The sequence below is a fragment of the Lynx rufus genome, unplaced genomic scaffold, assembly GCF_022079265.1.
Source record: "Lynx rufus isolate CCGP_SWC_20201006 ecotype Redwood Valley unplaced genomic scaffold, mLynRuf1.p SCAF_4, whole genome shotgun sequence".
Classification (NCBI taxonomy): domain Eukaryota; kingdom Metazoa; phylum Chordata; class Mammalia; order Carnivora; family Felidae; genus Lynx; species Lynx rufus.
In genome coordinates this window covers 65,103,955-65,124,102 of record NW_025814856.1, presented here as the reverse complement: position 1 = coordinate 65,124,102, position 20,148 = coordinate 65,103,955, and the positions used below count along the sequence as shown (strand labels likewise).

At 36.7% G+C, this 20,148-nt stretch overlaps 1 protein-coding gene across 2 annotated transcripts in view; it reads left to right on the top strand.

Moving 5' to 3' along the window:
- The window catches only part of ZPBP (zona pellucida binding protein), a 116,715-nt gene that overhangs the window by 57,510 nt on the left and 39,057 nt on the right, over positions 1-20,148 (top strand). The window lies entirely within an intron of this gene.

Here is a 20,148-nt window from a genome sequence, read left to right as displayed (position 1 = left end):
CTTGTAATAAGAAAGGTCTGCAATTTTATTAACTCCATTTGTTCGTTTAGAATGTTATTTGCTTATATTAGGTTGTCCCTGGAACATTCTGCCCTGTGACTTTTCCTTTCATTTGGATACTTTTTTTTTTTTTTTTTTTGCTATTCATCTGTCCCTTTGCTTCCTTTTTTCTCTTCTGTCCTCCTTCCTGTTGTCCTTCTTTTCTTTCTTTTCTGGGCATAAAATGGTCTCTTTTTGTTTATTATCTCAAAATAAAGACTGGTGCTTTTCTGGCTTGATGGTAGTGTAATAGCAGTGTAATGGTTAGCATAATAATAAAAAGAATTCAGTAGCACCTGGGTGGCTCAGTCCTTTGAGCATCCAGCTTCACTTCAGGTCATGATCTCCTGGTAGGTGAATTCAAGCAGGCATCCGGCTCCCTGTGTCTCCCTCTCTCCCTCTGCCCCTCCCCAGCTAATGCTTTTCTCTCTCTCAAAAAATAAATAAACTTAAAAAAAAAAAAGAATTCAGAATTTCCAGGCCAAAGTATTTTCAAAGAAGCATTTCTGGGGCCTTCATTTGCAGATCTGAAAAATTATTTAATATTACCTGCTTTAGTGTTCATTTCATTGGGTTTTCAACTTTAGGGCCTTTTCATTTTGCATTAGCTTCTTATTTATTGCTATAAGTACACTTCTTTGAACTTAGAAAGATCTAAGTAACTTGAAATTTTCCCCCAACTATGGTAAATTCAAACTTATCTTGGCATATTTGCTGCAGTGAAGATCTATCTGGCTCTTTGAAGATTTGATCCGAGTATGTTCTGTTTCTTCTTAGATGCACTGTTTTTCCACTGTTCTCTTGCATTGATCTGTTTGTTAATCCTGTGCCATACTTTCTTCATCACTGTTCCTTTACAGCAATCTGATGTCAGGTAGTATAAGTATTTTATCTTGGTTCCTTTTCAACATTGTTTTATATTTTCTAGGTCCTTTGTATTTCCAAAAATGTCTATTTTTTATTTTTTTAATGTTTTTATTTTTGAGACAGAGCACCAGTGGGGGAAGGGCAGAGAGAGGGGGACAGAGGATCCGAAGCAGCTAGGTGCTGACAGCGGTGAGCTGACATGGGGCTGGAACTCAGGAACCCCAAGATCATGATGGCTGGAGCCTAAGTTGGACACTCAACCAACTGAGCCACCCAGGTGCCCCTGTTTCTAAAAATTTTAAATCAGCATGTCAAGTTTCCAAAAACAATTAAAAATGCCCCAGATTCTGATTGGAGTTTCCATATATCTCCCAGTCAGTTGGTGAGAAGTAAAATTTTAATAATACGAAGTTTTCCTATACCTGATCATGTTAGTTTTTCCATGTTTATTTAGGTTTAAAAAATTCACTTTTTTTTTTTCTTGGCAGTTTTTAGTTTAAATGCCTTGCATGTTTTCTGCTAAATTTATTCCTAAGTATTTTGTAGGGTTTCTTTTTTTTTTTTTTTTTTGGTACTGTCTTAAATGGAATATTTAAAAAATTCATTTGTCAGTTTCAGTTTTCAATAGATGTTTGCATGTTGTATATTTGCGTATTGTATTTGCCACCTTGTTAATTTGCTATAATAGTTGTTTTAAAGATTACTTAGGATTTTCTATATAAACCACCGTGTCATATGCAGATAGAGACTGTGTTTTTGTTTTTGTTTTTTTCCTGATTTTTATACCTTTTGTTTCTTTACTGATCCTGTTTGAATGGCCAGATTTTACAGTATTTAGTCATAAGAGTAGGTCTCCTTTTCTTGTTCCTGATCTTAGGGGAAAAGCATTTAGTCCTTCACTATTAAATACATTGTTAGCTCCAAATTTTCATAGATGCCATTTACCAGATCAAGGAAGCTCGTTTCTATTTCTAGTTTACTGAGAGATTATGTTATGGATATTTGTTCAATTGTGTTAATACTAATTCTGCCTTTATTGAAAAAACCCCATATATCTTCATTATAAGTTTAGCAGAAAACATGGAAGACCTTCAAACTAAAAACCACAGTTTGTGCTTTTATCCTTATAAAATGTCCCCTTTAACCCTTGCTCTCAAATGTTATCTGAAATTAATATTATTAATTCAGTGATTCTATGCTTACGGTTTGCCAGAGATACGTTTCTAACCATTTGGTTTCAATTATCTGTGTCCTTATATCTAAAATGCATGTTTCTTATAGACAACATATAATTGACCCCTTTCTATTCTCAATAAAAACGTCTTTAATTGGAGTATTTATTCCAGTAAAGTTTAATGTCATTATTGATATAATTGGATTTATGCCTATTATTTTACTATTGTTTCCTTATTTTCCCTTTCTTTTGTAATTTTGTTACCCTTTTTCTTTTTCATTCTTTGTGTGTATTTTCAGAGTTTCATTTTATCTATCTATGTTTATTTATATTGAGATACAACTGACATATAACGTGATACTGCTGTTTTAGGTTTACAACATAATCACTTGATGTATGTATATATTGCAATACTATTATTACGATAAATTAACATCTATAACCACACAGAGTTGCTGATTTTGTGTGTATGTGTGATGAGAATTTTAAGATGTATTATCTTAGCAACTTTCAAATATACAGTACATTTTTGTTACCAGAGTAACCATGCTGTACATGACCTCCCCAGACTTATTTAGTTGTCTTACCACATCTACGGTTTCACTTTCCATGGTTTCAGTTACCAGTGGTCAACTATGGCCCCAAAGCAGATAATCTTCCTTTCTCATGTTTGTCAGTAGGTCATTAGTGTCAAAATGCCTGCATTATTCACCTCACTTCATCTCATCACATGTGCTTTTGTATCATCTCACATCATCACAGGAGAAAGAAGGGGGAAAGTAGAGTGCAATAAGATATTTTAAGAGACAGATAAAGAGACTACTTTCACATAACTTGTGTTATAGTACATTATTATAATTGTTCTATTTTATTGTTGTTGTTAATCCCTTATTGTGATATAATTTATAAACTCAACGCTACCATAGGGATGTATGTATAGGACAAAACATGGCATATGTAGGGTTGAGTAACAGCCACAGTTTCAGGCATCCATTGGGGATCTTAGAATGTATTCTCCATGGTAAGAGGGGACTCCTGTAACTGGAGCTTTGTGCCATTTGATCACCTGTTGACACATCTCATCCCCTGCCCAACTTTGATTGTTTTAAGATTGCACATATAAGTGAATTCAGACAGTATGTCTTTTTCTTAATTTTACTTAGCATAATGCCCTTAAGATCCATCCATGTTGTTGCAGATGGCAGGATTTCCTTTTATTTTACATGTGTGTATATGTGTGTGTTTACTTATAGTTGTGTATGTGTATATACATACACACATATATATATACGTGTGTGTGTATGTACATATATATATATGTAAATGCATACACACACACACACACACACACACACACACACACACACACACACATGGTGTTTTCTTTACCTGTTTATCCATTGATGGACACTTAGGTTGTTTCCGTGTCTTGGGTATATAAGTAAATGCTGCAGTGGACATGGGGGTGCACATATCTTTCTGAGATAGTGATTTCCCGGATATATACCTGGAAGTAAAATTGTTGAATTATCTGGTGGTTCTGTTTTCAATTTTTTGAGGAACTTGTCTATGGTTTTTAGTGGCTGTACCTATTTCCATTCCCACCAATAGCCCACAAGGTTTTCATTTTTCTCATCGTCTTTGCCAGTGCTTGTTATTTCTTGTCTTTTTGATAATAGCCTTTTTCAACAGGTGTGAGGTTATATTTTGTGGTAGTTTTGATGTGCCTTTCTCTTATCATCAATGACATTGAGCACCTTTCCATGTATGGGTTCGCCATTTGTAAGCCTTTTTTTGTTTTTTGGAAAAATGTCTGTTCAGAACTTCTGCCCATATTGTAATTGTGTTTTTTGTCATTGTTTTTATTGACTTGTAGGAGTTATATATTTTGGATATTAACCCCTTAACAGATACATGATTTAAAATTGTTTCCTTCCATTCCATAGGTTGCCTATTTATTGCTGGTTTTCTTTGCTGTACAGAGGCCTTTAGGGTTGCTGCAGTTTCACTTGTTTATTTTGGTGTTTGGTATCAAATCCAAAAAAGTCATTGTCAGAACCGATCTCAAGGAGCTTACCCCCTATCTTTTGTACCAGGAGTTTTATGGCTTCAGGTTTTACATTTAATAAGTGGATTGCTTTGGGTAGTGTGGACATTTTGACAGTATTAATTCTTCCAACCCATGAGCATGGACTGTTTTCCCATTTATTGTGGCTTCTTCAGTTTCTTTCATTACTGTCTTGTAGTTTTCAATACGTAAGTTTTTCACCTCTTTGGTTCCATTTATTTTTAGGTATTTTATTCTTTCTGATATATAATTTTTTATGGGATTGTTTTCTTAGTTTATCTTTCTGATGTTTTATTTTTGAAGTACAGAAATGAAGCTAATTTTGTATGTTGATTTTATAACCTGCAACTTTTCTGCATTCATTTGTTTTACAGAGTTTTTTTTCTTTGTAGGTGGAGTCATTAGGGTTGTTACATATAACACCCTCCCATCTGCAAATAGAGTCCTTCTTCCTTTCCAGTCGAATGCCTTTTCCTTCTTTGATGCCTTGAACTGTTTTGTATCTCCTTGCTCTGACTGGTGCTTCCCGTACTGTGTTGAATCAAGGTGGCGAGAGTGGGCATCTGCCTGGGTTTCCCATCTCAGAGGAAGACTTTGAAAGTTTCACTGCTGACCATGTCAGCTGGGGGTTTGTCATATATGGCCTTTGTTATGTTGAAGTTCATTTCCTCTGAACCCACTTAATTGAGAATTTTTATCGTAATGGATGGTGAATTTTGTCATGATTTTTAACCACCTATTGAGATGGTCATATGATTTTTATCCTTCATTTTCTTAATCCGGTGTATTGTACTGATGCATTTGTTATGTTGAGGCTTCCTTGTAGCCTTGGGATAAATGTCACCTAATCACGATGCTGTTTTTAAAAAAAAAAAAATTATTTTTTTAATGTTTTTATTTATTTTTGAGAGAGAGACAGAGTACTAGTGAGGGATGGGTATAGAGAGACGGAGAAACAGAATCCGAAGCGGGCTCCAGGCTCTGAGCTGTCAGCACAGATCCCGATGTGGGGCTCGAACTCACAAACTCTGAGGGCATGACCTGAGCCGAAGTCGGACACTCAACTGAGTGAGCCACCAGGCGCCCTGATGTATGATCCTCTTAATGTAGTGTTGAATTTGGTTTACTAATGTTTTGTAGAAGATTTTTGCATGTCTGTTCATCCAGGATAGTGACCTCAGTTTTCATTTCTGGTAGTGTCCTTGTCTGGTATTTGTATCAGGTAATGTTGGCCTCATAAAATGAGTTTGCAAGTGTTCCCTCCTTTTGTATGTATTTTTAAATAATTTGAGAAAAATTCTATTAATTTGAGAAAAATTGGTATTAATTTTTTCTTTGAATTTTTGGTAAAATTCACCAGTGAAGCCATCTGTCTGGTCCTGGACTTTGGTTGTTGGGAGGGTTTTTGATTGTTGATTTAGGCCCCTTACGAGTAATTGATATGTTCAGATTTTCTCTTTTTTCATGATTCATTCTTGGTAGGTTGTATGTTTCTATATATTTATCCATTTCTTTTAGGTTGTCCAATTTGTTGGTATATAATTGTTCATAATAGTTTCTCGTGTTTTGTATTTCTGTGGTATGGTATGTAATGTCTCCATTTTCATTTCTGATTTTATATGCTGGAATCTGCTCTCTTCTTGGTGAGTGTAGGTAAAAGTCCGTATTTTTTGGTTTTTTTTAACTGCTTTTTGTTGATATTTTTTTATTGTCTTTTTGGAGTCTTTATTTTGCTCTGATCTTTATTGTTCTCTCAATGAGAAATGAGAGAGATCATGACCTGAAGTGAAATCAAGAGTCAGATGCTCAAGTGACTGAGCCACCCAGGCGCCCCTCTGTTTAAGTCTCCTTACCTTGCGTGTGCGTTAACTAATTACTGTATTTATTATGATCATAGTTATTTTTTTACTATTTGTCTTTTGTTCTTCATACAGTATTTGTAAGTGATTAAGCAGTTAACACTAGATTATTCAGAATTCCACTGTACATTGACCTTGAAATGTGCACTTTCACATGTTTTCCTGGTTACTAATTAGCATGCTTTCCCTTTAGCTTAAGGCACTCCCTTGAACATTTCTCATAAGGCCAGTCTGGTGGTGAGGAACTCCTTCAGCTTTTTATTTTGCATGAAAAAATTGAGGAGAGTTTTAAGTAAGATAGAGCTGTAAGAATATTCCAGAGAAATCCCTTGTACACTTTGCCCAGTTTCTCCCAATGGTGATGTCTTACAACCATACCGACAGAGAACAGTCTCCCAGGAGGGGGTATTGACATTGGTAAAATCCACTGCCGTCCTTCTTCTTTGGCCAGTTCACTTGTATTCATTTCTGTGTGTTAAGTTCTGTGATGTTTTATCATTTGTGCAGAGTCCTATATCCACCACCATAGTCCAGATACAGATAGTTCAGTCCTGCAAGGGTTCCTGTGCTGCTTTTTCATAACCACGCCCTCCTCTTTCCTCACCCCTCCCACCCCTCTCCTTAATGGGTGATGTTAATTTTAATTAATTGATTTATTCTTAATTCTGCCCTCCTTTTCTAAAGTTTCATTTTAAAAATTACAACAAAGGAATCTTGGAGAATGTAACCTTTTGCTGTTGACTTTTTTTTCCCCTCAGCATAATTTCCTACAGATTCTTCTGAGGTGGTACATCTATCAGTAGTCTGTTCCTTTACTTTACTGAGTTAGTGTCCCACAGGGCATATACGTATACAGCTTGTTTAGCTTTTAATCTGTTCTAGGACATCTGGACCGATCCCAAGTTTTGACTGTTAAAATTAAAGCTTTTGTAAACTTTGTGTACAAGTTTTCATGTGAAAATAATTTACCGTGTCGGAAGACTAATTGTGGGTGATATTACAGTTAACTTTCCGTTCCCATCAGCAGTGTCTGCGTGGTCCAGTTTCTCTGTGCTCTACTCTGCATGTGGTATTGTGTAACTGTTGTTGAGTTTGTCCCCATGAAAGTTACTTAGCAGGATCCCATGATGGTTGGCATTTGCATTTCCCTAGTTGCTAATGATGTTGATCAGGTTTTGTTATGCTTATTTGCCACCTGCACTTCCTTTTTGATGAAGTATCTGATGCTCATTTTCTGCCTGAATTGTTTGCTTTTCTACTGATGAGTGAGGAGGGCTCTTTGTATATTCTAGATGTAGTCTTTTTCTGAGAGGTTGTTTGTAAATATTTTCTCCTAGATTTTAGCTTCTCCTTTCTTCCTCTTCACATGGGTTTTTAAGGAAAAAAGTGTATCATTTTTATGAGTTCAAGTGTATCAATTGTTCCTTTTATGGGTTGTGCTTTTTTGGGTCAAATATAGGAACTCTGCATAATCCTACATTCTGAAGATTTTCCTCCCTTTTTAAATTTTTTTACATTTTCCATTGGTATCTGTGATCATTTTCAGTTAGCTTTTGCTTTATACATGAGATTTAGGGCAAGGCTATTTTTGTTGTTACTGTTTTGCCCCTGGGTATTGCATTTCTTCCTCATTTGTTAAAAATGCTGTCCTTTATCCACTGAATAGCTTTAGTACCTTTGTTAAACCATAGCTGAGAGTATTTGTGTGGCCCTCTTTCTGGGTTCTTTATTATTTTCCTGTCTTTGTGTTTATGCCTCCCTCAATACCTCACTGTCTCAGCCAAGACAGCCTTAATGACAGGCAGTTATTCATCGCATTGTATTCCTGTCTTTTCAGGATTGCTTTCACTATTTTAATATTCGTGCTCCATTAAATACATTTTACAATGAGTTTGTGTATGTCTGCAAAAACCTTTGGGATTCTTGTAGGAATTCTGCTGATCAGTCCTGCCCAGGGGCATCTTGTTGTGTTGGCTTTGCTTTATTGCCCTTCACAGATACTGCGTTGTTTTTTTGTTTTGTTTTTTGTTTTTTGTTTTTTTGTTTTTTTGTTTTTTTTACAAATTGAAGTTTCCAGACTTAGGGGAAGAAGCTGCTGCAGAAACAGCAAGAGAACTGGAATCAGAAGTAGAGCCTGAAGACCAAATTGCTGCATCTTATGATACAAGTTGAACGAATAAGGAGTTGCTTCTCAGGGAGGAGGAAAAAAGTGGTTTCTTGAGATGGAAGCCACAGCTGGTGAAGATGCTGTGAAGATTGTGGGAATGACAATAAAGGAATTAGAACATTCCATCAACCTGGCAGGTAAAGCAGTGGCGGCCGCGTTTGAGAGGATTGATTCCAATTTTGAAGGAAATTATGTGGGTAAAATGCCATCAAACAGCATCACATGCTGTAGAGAAATCATTTGTGAAAGCAAGAGTCAGTTGCTGTAGCAGAGTTCATCGTTGTCTGATTTTAAGACATTGCCACGGCCACCGCATCCTTCAGCCGCCACCCTGATCAGTCAGCAGCCACCAGCATCGAGGCAGGACCCTCCACCAGCAGAAAGTACAACTTCCTGATAGTTCAGATGAAGGCTAGTGTTTCTTAGCCAAAAAATGATTTTTAATTAAGGTACGTACATTGTTTTTTTAGACAGAAAGCTATTGCACGCTTAATAAACTACAGTATTGTGAAAGTACAGTTTTTTCTGTGTATGCCCAGGGAAAACAAAAACTTCATTTGACTCATTTTATTGTGATATTCACTTTACTGTAGTGGTCTCGGAGCCAAACCCACCTTTGTAGAAGTTTGGGAATAACTTAACACTTTGACTATGTTCGTACTTCTAATCCATGAACGTGCTGTCTCTATATCTTTTTAAGTCTTCTTTAATTTTTTAAATCATCTTCCTGTAATTTTTAGCATACATAACCTGCTAGCATGAACTGTGTCTTGGGGTGCCTGGGTGGCTCAGTTGGTTGAGTCTCCAGTTCTTGACATTGGCTCAGGTCATGATCCCACAGTTCTTGGGACTGAGCCCCACATTGGGCTCTGTGCTGACAGCGTGGAGCCTGCTCTGGATGCTCTCTCCCCTCTCTCTCTCCCCCTCTCCTGCTCACAAGCACATACATGCCTGCTCTCCCTCCCTCTCTCTCTTTCTCTCTCAAAGAAACTTAAAAACAAAAAGGAAATACTGCGTTTTAATTTTAGTTTCCTTATGTTCACCGTTTATGCCTAGTAATGCATTTTATCAGTGTGTGTTGATCTTGTTTCTGAGGTCCTTGCTGAACTTGCATATTAGTTCTAGGTCTTTTGTATTGTGGAGTATTTTATATTCCTTGAGATTTCCTTTGCTGACGATCATGTCATCTCCAGCTTCATTTTTTTCCTTTCCAGTCTGTGCATTTGCCTCCATATTGATTTTTTTGACTTCTTGAAGTAGCCAAAGCATCCAGTGCTTTATGAGTTTGAATATGAGTAGTGAGAGTAGATTTCCTTTTTCTGAGCTTATGGAGAAAGCATCCATTCTTTCAGCATGAAGTACGATGTTTCTTATAGGTGTTTTGTAGATGCTTTTTGTAAATGATTTTGAGACCGTGCCCCTGTAATCTTACTTTGGTAAAATTTTTATTAACAGTAGGTATTGGATGTTGTCCAAGACTTTTCTGAGTTAATTAATTGTTATGATCATATGATTTCTCTTCTTTTACTTGTGGATTACATTGATTGGTTTTAGAATATTGAAGCAACCTTGTATATATGAAATAAATCACACATGGTCATGTTGGATTTAGTTTAATATTGAGAATTTTTGCATGTAAGTTCATGAGAGATATTAGTCCATAGTTTTCCTTTAATTAATTAAATTTTGTTTTAGTGTTTATTTACTTTTCAGGGAGAAAGAGACAGAGAGAGATACAGAGCATGAGTGGGGGAGGGGGCAGAGAGAGACAGAGGCACAGAATCCTAAGCAGGCTCCAGGCTCTGAACTGTCAGCACAGAGCCTGATGCGGGACTCGAACTCATGAACCATGATATCATGACCTGAGCTGAAGTCAGATCCTTAACTGACTGAGCCACCCAGGTACCCCTCCTTTAATTTATTTTTTAATGTTTATTTATTTTTGAGAAAGAGAGAGGCAGACTGCAAGTGGGGGAGGGGCAGAGAGAGGGAGACATGGAATCCAAAGCAGGCTCCAGGCTCTGAGCTGTCAGCACAGAGCCCAATGTGGAGCTTGAACCCACGAACCGTGAGATCATGACCTGAGCCAAAGTTGGATGCTTAACCCACTGAGCCATCCAGGCGCCCCTAGAAGAGATTTTTTAAATTCAGCATTAATTTTTGAAATATTTGTTGGAATTTTATGAAACCTGGATATTAACATTTAGGGAGCTTTTTCTTACATGTTTAGTTCCTTTACTAGTTACAGAACTGTTCAGATCATTGTTTTTATTATAGTTGAATTTTTATAGTTTGTGGTGTGTGAAGAATTAATCCATTTCTCAGTTGTCCTTCGCTTGAGCATAGAGTTGTGTGGAATTTTCTGTTATTGACCTTTAATGTCTCTTAGTGATACTCTCCATTTCATTGCGGACATTTCCATTGGGTCTTCTCTTATTTTTGTCACTCACATTAGACCTTTATTAATTTTATTGATCTTTATGAAGAATCAGCTTTTTGTGATATTGACTTTATCGTTTTCCTATTTTCAATTTCATTAAATTTTGCTTCCACCTTATTATTTCCTTTCTTCTGTTTGCCTCCTTCCTTGTCTTACTTGTCTTGTAGCTTCTTGAGACAGGTTACTTCTGTTCCTTTGTCTTGTCTCATAGAAAGGTTCATGCTGTAGATCTCCATTTCAGCTTGGCTGTAGCTCTGTCTCACGTATTTTGACATGTCATTGATTTTATTTTATTTCTCCAAGTTTTTATTTAAATTCCAGTTAACACACAGTGTGATAATCAGTTTCAGGTGCAGAATTTAGTGGTTCATCACTCTCCTACATCACCCAGTGCTCATCACAGGTGCTGTCCTTAATCCCCATTCCCTGTTTCCCCCATTTCCCTACTTCCCTTCCCTCTGGTGACCAGCAGCTTGTTCTTCATAGTTAATAGTCTGTTTCCTACTTTGCCTCCCTCTCTGTTTCCCCCCTGTGTTCATTTGTTTTGTTTCTTAAAACTTTCAAGTGAGTGAAATCATAGAATATTTGTCTGACTGATTTTGCTTAGCATAATACTTTCTAGCTACATTGTTGTAAATGGCAAGATTTCATTCTTTTTTGTGTCTGAGTAATATTCCATTCTATAAATATACCATGTCTTTATCCATTCTTCAGTCGATGAACATTTGGGCTCTTCCTATAATTTGGCTATGGTAGATAATGGTGCCATAAACATTGGAGTGTGTGTATCCCCTTCGAATCAGTATTTTTTTTTATCCTTTCACTGTTTGCAGATGACATGATACTCTATATAGAAAAGCTAAAAGACTCCTCCAAAAAAATGTTAGAATTGATAACATGAATTCAGTAAAGTTGCAAGGTACAAAATCAACGTGCAGAAATATTTTAACATTTCTATACACCAATGATGAAGCAGCAGAAAGAGAAATCAAGGAATCGGTTCCACTTATAATTGCACCAAAAACCATAAAGTTCCTAGGAATAGACGTAATCAAAGAGGTAAAAGATCTATACTCTGAAAACTATAAAACACTGGTGAAAGACATTGAAGAAGACACAAAGAAATGAAAAACATTCCATGCTCATGGACTGGAAGAACAAGCATTGTGAAAATGTCCATACTGCCCAAAGCAGTCTACACATTTAATGTAATCCCTTTCAAAATACCACAAGCGTTTTTCATAGAGCTAGAACAGATAATCCTGAAATTTGTGTGGAACCACAAAGACCCTGAATAGCCAAAGCAATCTTGAAAAAGCAAAACAAAGTTGGAGGCATCACAATTCCAGACTTCAAGTTACTTTACAAAGCTGTAGTGATCAGAACAGTATGGTACTGTCACAAAAATAGATCAGTGGAACAGAATAGAAACCCAGAAGTGGACCCACAACTATATGGTCAATTAATCTTTGACAAAGCAGGAAAGAATATCCCAATGGGAAAAAGACAAGTTTCTTCAACCAGTGGCATTGGGAAAACTGGTCAGGATCATGCAAAAGACTGAAACTGGACCACTTTCTTACACCTTACACAGAAATAAAATCCAAATGGATGAAAGACCTAAATGTGAGACCTGAAGCCATAATAATTCTACACAAGCAGTAGTTTCTCTGACACAGGCTGTAGCAACTTATTACTAGCTATGTCTCCTGAGGCAAGGGAAACAAAGCAAAGATAAACTGTTGGGATTACATCAAAATAAAAAGCTTCTGCACAGTGAAGGAAGCAGGCAACAAAATTAAAAGGCAACCTACAGAATGGGAGAAAATATTTGCAAATGACATATCTGATAAAAGGTTAGTATCCAAAATATATAAAGAACTTCTCAAACTCAACACGCAAACAACAAATAATCCAATTGAAAATGGGCAGAAGACAAGAAAAGACATTTTTCCAAAGAAGAGATGGCCAACAGACACATGAAAAGATGCTCAATATCACTCATCATCAGGGAAATGCAAATCAAAACCACAGTGAGATACCACGTCATACCTGTCAGAATGGCAAAAATGGACAACACAAGAAACAACAAATGTTGGCAAGGCTGTGGAGAAAGGGGACTCCTCTTGTGCTGTTGGTGGGAATGGAAACTGGTGCAGCCACTCTGGAAAACAACGTGGAGGTTCCTCAAAAAGTCAAAAAAAGAACTACCCTGTGATCCAGCAGTCACACTACTGGTTATTTACCTAAAGGATGTCACTGATTTCAGTACTTTTAAATTTGTTGAGCTTTGTTAGATGGTTCAGAACATGATCTATCTTGGTAAATGTTGTGTGAGTACTTGGAAAAAAAAGTGTATTCTTGTTGGGTGGTTTTTTTTTGTATGTAGTTGATTATATCATGTTGGGTGATAGCATTGTTTATATCTTTTTCTGGTCTTGCGTGTTTTCTGTGCAGTATTTCCACCAGCACCAGTTGCTGGTCAGGCGTGTTAACTCCCCATTTCCCCTTCTCCAGGTCCTGGCAGCTACCATTCAACTTTCTGTTCCTTTGAGTTTGACTCTTCTATATATTGCATATAATTTCAGTAGTATAGTAATTTTTGTGATTGGCTTATTTCACTTAGCATAATGTTCTCAAGATTCATCCATATTTTACCATGTCTTAGAATTTTCTTCCTTTTAAAGGCTAACATTCCATTGTACATTTATGCCAAATTTTGTTTATCCATTCATCCATTGATAGACATACAGGTTACTTTCACTTTTTGGCTCTTATGAATAATGTGTCTGAAAACATGAGTGTTTATGGAATGTTTAATATATCTGTTAAATCTGTTTGGTGTATAGTGTTGTCCAAGTCTGATGGTTCCTTATTGATTGTGTGTCTAAATATTCTACCCGTTATTGAAATTGGAGTATGAAGTCTTCTAATATTATGTGTTGATGTCATGTTTTTTTTTCAGTCCTGTCAGTATTTGCTTTATATGTTTATATAAACGTATGTGTTTGGTGCATATATATTTATAATTATTACATTGTCCCTTTGAATTGACTCTTTAATCATTACATAATGCATGACGTTGTCTTTTATGATAGTTTTTTATTCTGCAAAGGGGATTTTTTTCCCAGGTGTAAAAACAGCATCCTTGCTGTCTGGTTTTCATCTGCATATCTCTTTTTATCCTCCACTTTTCAGTGTGTGAATCCCCTTAAATATAAAGTCACTTTCTTGTACACAGCGTAGAGTTAGTTGCATCTTGTTTTATCCACGAAGCCACTCTGTGCTTTTTGATGAGGGGGATTAATCTGTTTATATTTAAAGTAATTATTGTTAGGTGGGGGTTTACTATTTCCAGTTTGTTCATTGCTTTTGGTCTGCTGTGTAGTTCATTACTCTCTTCCTCTGTTGCTGTCTTCCTCTGTTTTTTGATGAATTTTTTGTACTGATATGCTTTGATTCTTTGCTTGAGATATTTCCTTTGTCGTTATCATGAAGCTTGTATATAAATCTTACATTTATAACAGTCTGTTTTAGTGGATAACGTAATTGCATATGAAAACTCTATATTTTTGTCCCCTCCCCCGACACTTTGTTATTGGGGTCACAGTTTACACCTTTTGTATTGTACATCCATGAACAGATTTTTGTAGTTGCATTTATTGTTAATACTTATGTCTTTAACATTTTTACTAGCTTTAAGTATGATGTGTGCATCACCCTTATAGTATTCCATTATTCTGTATTTGCATATATATTTACCTTTACCAGCGAGATTTACACTTTTCATTCTCTTTATGTTGCAATCTAACATCGTCTTACTTCGTCTTGATGAACTCCCTCTAACACTTCTTGCAAAGCAGTGCTCTCCCTGAGGTTCTGGGGCTTCTGGTGGTGTCAAACTCCTTCAGTTTGAAAGGTCTCCTCTCCTTCATTATTAAAGGGCAGTTTTGATGGGTATGGTATTTTTGGTATTGTTGGCAGTTTCTATTTCTTCCTGAACTTTGAATATATCATTACACACTTTTCTGCCTGCACGGTTTCTGTTGAGAAATCCACTGATATCCTAAGGTGGTGGGGGTACCCCTTTTTTGACTGGTTGCTTTTCTCCAGCTGGTTTCATAATTCAGTCTTGGTGAACTTTGACGATTTTAGTTATAATGTTTCTTGGTGTCCTTGGTAGTACTGATTAGTACAACCCTTTTGGGATTCTTTAAGCTTCATGAATCTGGATGTCTGTTCCTCTCCCCAGATTTAGGAAGTTCTTTGGTTTTATTTCTTTAAATTAGCTTTCTAATTTCTTTGTGTTTCTCTTATATTATGGACCTCCATAATGCATATATTGATTTAGTCGATGATGTCAAATGAGTCTTGTGGGTTTTTTCACTTTGTTTTTCTTTTCTCTTAGACTGGATAATTTCAAATGATCTGTCTGTGAAGTTTGCTGGTTTTTTTTTTTTTTTTTTTTTTGGTTTTTGGTTTTTGGTGTTTTTTTTCTCTGCTTCATCAAGTCTGCCTTTGAAGCTCTCTCTTGAATTTTTCCATTCAGTCATTGTATTCTTCATACCAGAATTTCAGTTTGGTTCTTTTTTATGGTTTCTGTCTCTTTGTTGAACTTTTATTTGTTTATTGTTTCCTGTTTGTTATTTCTCAGTGTTTTCTTGTAGCTTACTGAGCTTCTTTAAATTTATTTTGAATACTTGGTTAGGCAATTCATGGATCTTCATATCTTTGTAGTCAACTATTGGAACTTTTTTGTTGTTGTTGTTCCTTTATGGTGTCATATTTCCCTGATGATTTGTGATCCTGGTGGCTTTGGCTGGTGTCTGAACATTTAAAGAAATTGCCACTTTCTCCAATCTTTGTGGTCTTGCTTTAGGAGAGAATGACCTGACTAGAGATTTGGTGGGGCGAGGTGGGGAGGGGAATCTCTTAAACCTTTTCAGTGGATGCACCTGCTGAATTCCCCTAGCTCTGTCTCTTGGGGGAAATGTATTAGAATTGTTTCCCTTCCTCAATCCGATAGAGCCATGCTGGGTACCGAGAACCATATCAGGTGTTTAGGGCAACTCAGTCCTTTTCCCTCTGGCGATGGCCTGAAATGCCAGGGCTTTGTGTGCCAGTGCCACTTTTCTCCCTCCCTACTGAAGGAAGTGTTTTGATTATTTTGCCCCTGTGTAGCCTGTGGAGTCATGCCAGCTGCCCAAAGGGTCACCTTTCTCTTTTCCCTGAAGCAGTCCACTTAGATTCTTGGCCGATGGGTACGAGTGCCATTTCTCTCCCTCTTTCCTGAAAGGGAATTTCAGGTTTGTATACCTTCTCCACATTTTGCAGAGTTAAACTTGTTACTCAATTTCACTCTGGTTGCTTAGCTCTGCATGCCATCTGTTGGAGTTCATGGTGTCCTGGCTCATTCCCATGAGACTCCATCCCTTTTCTTTGTTCTTAGCTTTCACTAGATGATCCAGCCTTGCTGATTTCCTCTGAGTTCTGGGTGCAGACAGAGAAGTAGACCTCCAGGAGCAGGCCTCATGGACAGTGCTCCACAAGGCTGGGAAGCCAGACCTTCACATGGCACTGTCTCTCCCCCGTGGGATAAGTTGTGGGCCAGAAGGATCTTTCCAGGTTTTGAGTTTTGCTGGCCCAGGGGAGCAGCAATGTAGTCAAAGTGAAACTGTTCTTCCAACCATTTTCAGTGTATCCGATCTTGGGTTTTGTGGTCCATGGGGATGCTGGAACATTTCTAGTATATATTGAAGAGTTCTTACAAAGTGTTTTCACCCACGGATTACTGTCCAAACAGTGTTTCTGTGTAAGGTGAAAACTGGGACCTCCTGTTCTGCCATCTTATTGATGTCTTTCTTTTGGGGGTCCAAATTAACAATCTAGGTAACAATCTTTTAAGTCCAATTAACAATCTCTGCTTTTTAATTGGAATATTTAGACCAGTTACATTTAATTTAATTACATTTGGATTTAAATACAACACCCTTCTATGGGGGGGGGGTGCTTCTGTCTATTCTTTATAACATTTTCCCTTTGATTCTGCTTTCTTTTGGTTGATTGTGCCTTGTGCCTTGTAAAAAGAAATAATTCTGTTTCATATCCTGCCTTGTCCATTGCCTTATTATTTTCAAATAAAACAACTGCTTTATGTGGATTGGTTTCTATCATTCCACTACATACCAGTTACACTGGTTTTCTATTCAGGTTTTGTTCCTTCCCTATATATATTTTTTGGATTGATTAAACTTTATCTTTCCTCTGTTATTTGGATGTTATACATTCTTTTCTTACTCTTTTTGTGGGTTTGCTTCAAATTTTAAGATGTATTCTTGATAGCAGAACCAAAAGTTACTTATTTTAGTTTCCAAAAAAGTACAAGGGACATAAAGACCTATAACTCTGATGACCTGATCATTTTTATGGGTTTTTTTCAACAGTATTTTAGTTCTTTTAAAAGTTTTTTTTATTATTATTAATATTGTTTCAAAATTTCAATGTCTATGTAGATAGATCCACAGTTTTATCCATTTCCTTGTTAACTTTTCCTTCTTGCATCTCAGTCCATCCTTCTCATGTCATATTTTTCTTCCAGAATTTATTTTTCCATTGAGATCTGAGGATTCATTGCCGTCATCCTTTCTGGAATGTTTCTGCTGGAATAACTTTGAAAATTACCTTTTTGCTCCATTTGTTTCTCTAGAACTTCTATTTTTAATATGTTTTAGATGATCTCATTGATTTCTCCATATTTCTGCTACTGTCCTACTTTTTTCTTTTTTATGTTCTGTATTGAGTAATGTCAGATATTTATTGTGTTACATTATTTTGCCTCCCACTGGGCCTATTCTGATGTTCAGTCTATCCATTGAGTTTTTAATTTCACTCCAGTTTGCAAGCCACTTATCATTTGTAGTTTAGGGAGGTTGTTTTACAAATGTACTTTACCTTGTTTTATGGTATAAATTTCCTTTTTCATGTTTTCATATCACTTTTGTGTCTTTATGTATTTTAAGCATACTGTATATCATTTTTGTGTCTTAGGTAACTGAAATTCTGTTGTGTGACTTTCTCAATGTTCTAATTTGGCGGTTTGCTGTTTATTCTTTTGCTTCTCATTTCATCCTTTTCCTTATAGTTCTGTTTGCTGAAGTCATGTTTATCAGCCTTTATTGGTAGATAGTCCCTTTGCCTAAGTTGTGGGTATGCTTCTGCAGGATTTCTGGGTTTGCTTCTGCCTAACTCTCCAGGGTTGTTCTCAAAAAAAGCCACATTTTATGTTAACTTCTAGTTTGGGGATCTTATACCACATAGAAAATGCAATAAAAACCCAAAACCACTTGAAAGCAAACCATTGTGTAGGAATTCCCAGAGGAGTTTTTGCTTTCCCCAGCCCTCCACTCCATAGTCCCCTTCCAACACCCTTCCTCCCTCAGCTTTGATAAAGAAGCTTTCTTGTTGATTCCCTTTTGTGATTGAATGTTTTTCTTGGCTCAGTTTTTTACAGAGTCTTTTTTTTTTTTTTAAACAGGTTTAAGACTTTTTCCCCTATGTCTTTAGGCTGGTAAGTTAAAACACTCTAGAATACTCAGACTGGCATGAAATGAATCAGGAATCTAGCTACTATTACATTTGTAGTTTTTTCCTCATTTTTGGCCTCCCTCTCTGTCTCTTCCTATCCTCCTCCTTTTATTTTCTCTCATTGTTGAAATATATTCAGTTAGGTGATTTTTAGCAGGAGGATTTTTCAGGATTTCTAGGACGCCATATAGTTGAAAATGGAAGTTGTTTCTTGTACTTTTCGGGGGAGGGGAGGGTGCGTGTGGGGGAGGGGCAGAGAGAAGGGGACAGAGGATCCAAAGCAGGCTCTACGCTGACTGAGAGTCTGACAGCAGTGAGCCAGTGAATCATGAGATCATGACCTGAGCCAAAGTTAGACACTCAGCCAACTTACCACCCAGGTGCCCCAGTTTCTTGTATTTTTAAATGTCCTTTCCATACTCCCACTGCCTGCAACTTGCTTTTTTCAATTAGTAATATACTACTTTAAAAATTCTTAATATGACCATTTAAATCTCAGTAATTTCAAAACATGAATTAGTTTGCCTTTAATCTTTCTTCCTTAAGAGCCTGGTGTTCCAGTGCAAGTTTTAATCCCTCTGGAACAATCAGTACTTCAGTGACATCGCTAAGTGAAGAGTAGATTCTTTGGTCTTTTGCTGCAGGGTTGAAGTCATCTCCACCTTGCAAATTTAACCTTTTCTGTTCTGAAGTGCTGGGATTCAGTGTGCATCTCAGGAACGGGTTCCAACTTCCATGGATTTCACACAAACTTGTACTTTCCTCCTCCTGCTTTCGGTCCTGCTTTGAGACTGAGCTTTATCCCCTAGTTCTGTGCCCAACTCACTGATGTGTACACAGTACCCATGTTATAGTGTTCCCGTCACGAAGACGACTTTGTATTTCTGTTTAATCATTTTTTATAGTTCTCCATTGGGACCTTCTCTTGTGAGATAGGATGTCCTTTCTCTCACTTGCTCCCTGAGCACTAGTATCTCTGATCTTTTTTGTGCAAATTCACAGCTCTGTCCATTACATCCAAGACACCTTTAAGCTTCTGTCTCCGTTTTTGTTTCTTAATTCCATCCCCAATTGATGACCATAGTTATTTTTCCACAGAGATTTCCAAATGTAGGCGTTAACCAAGAGTTTCTAGAGGACTCTAACTTACAGGTGTAATACCCTAACACCTGGAAGATATCAGTTCTCCCCAGTAGATATTGGAGCTCCAGTTGGACTCTAGTCTTATACAAAGTATGGCATGTGTGATCTATTACAGAACTACCATAATGTTAAGTAGTTACTGCCTTCTGGGCTAATGTAATGCTTAATGTATTAAGCAGATAGGACAGCCTTTCCAGTCACTTTTGTTCACTACCTAACTTGGTTGGCATGGTCAGTGGAGCAGACTGTGGTATTTAACATAAGCTGTTCAACTTCTCTCTGTAAAAGTTCATACACTTTACAGGCTGTTCATTGTTGAGATAGTAATGGCTTCTCATTCCAGCCCTGTAATTAATGACCAGTCGTTGTAGAACATAGTCCTTCCGTATATGCTTAATCATTCTTTAAAGTTTTTTGAGGGTGGTGAAGGGTAGCATGGGCTGGGAAGTGTGGTGTTTATTAAGTCAGGTATATTCTTTATATCTTAGACCAGATGATTAATTTATGGAGGGTTTCTATAATTACAATTTCTTCTTATATCATCCACACTGATCCAAAAAGTTTTATGTTAAAATTTGTAATCCTTACCCACTCAGAGAATTTGTCAGTTTCACCCTTTGGTATAAATAATTAACCCCACATCAACCATCAACATACTTAGTATAAAAAATTTAATTAATGATTCAAACAATTTTTTGCCTTTTTTTTTTTATCAAATAAGAGATCTATCCTTATTCTTTTTAGAGGGAAAATAGGAAACAGGAATCTAATTTATCTGATCATTTTTCTCCCTAACAGGTTTTCTCA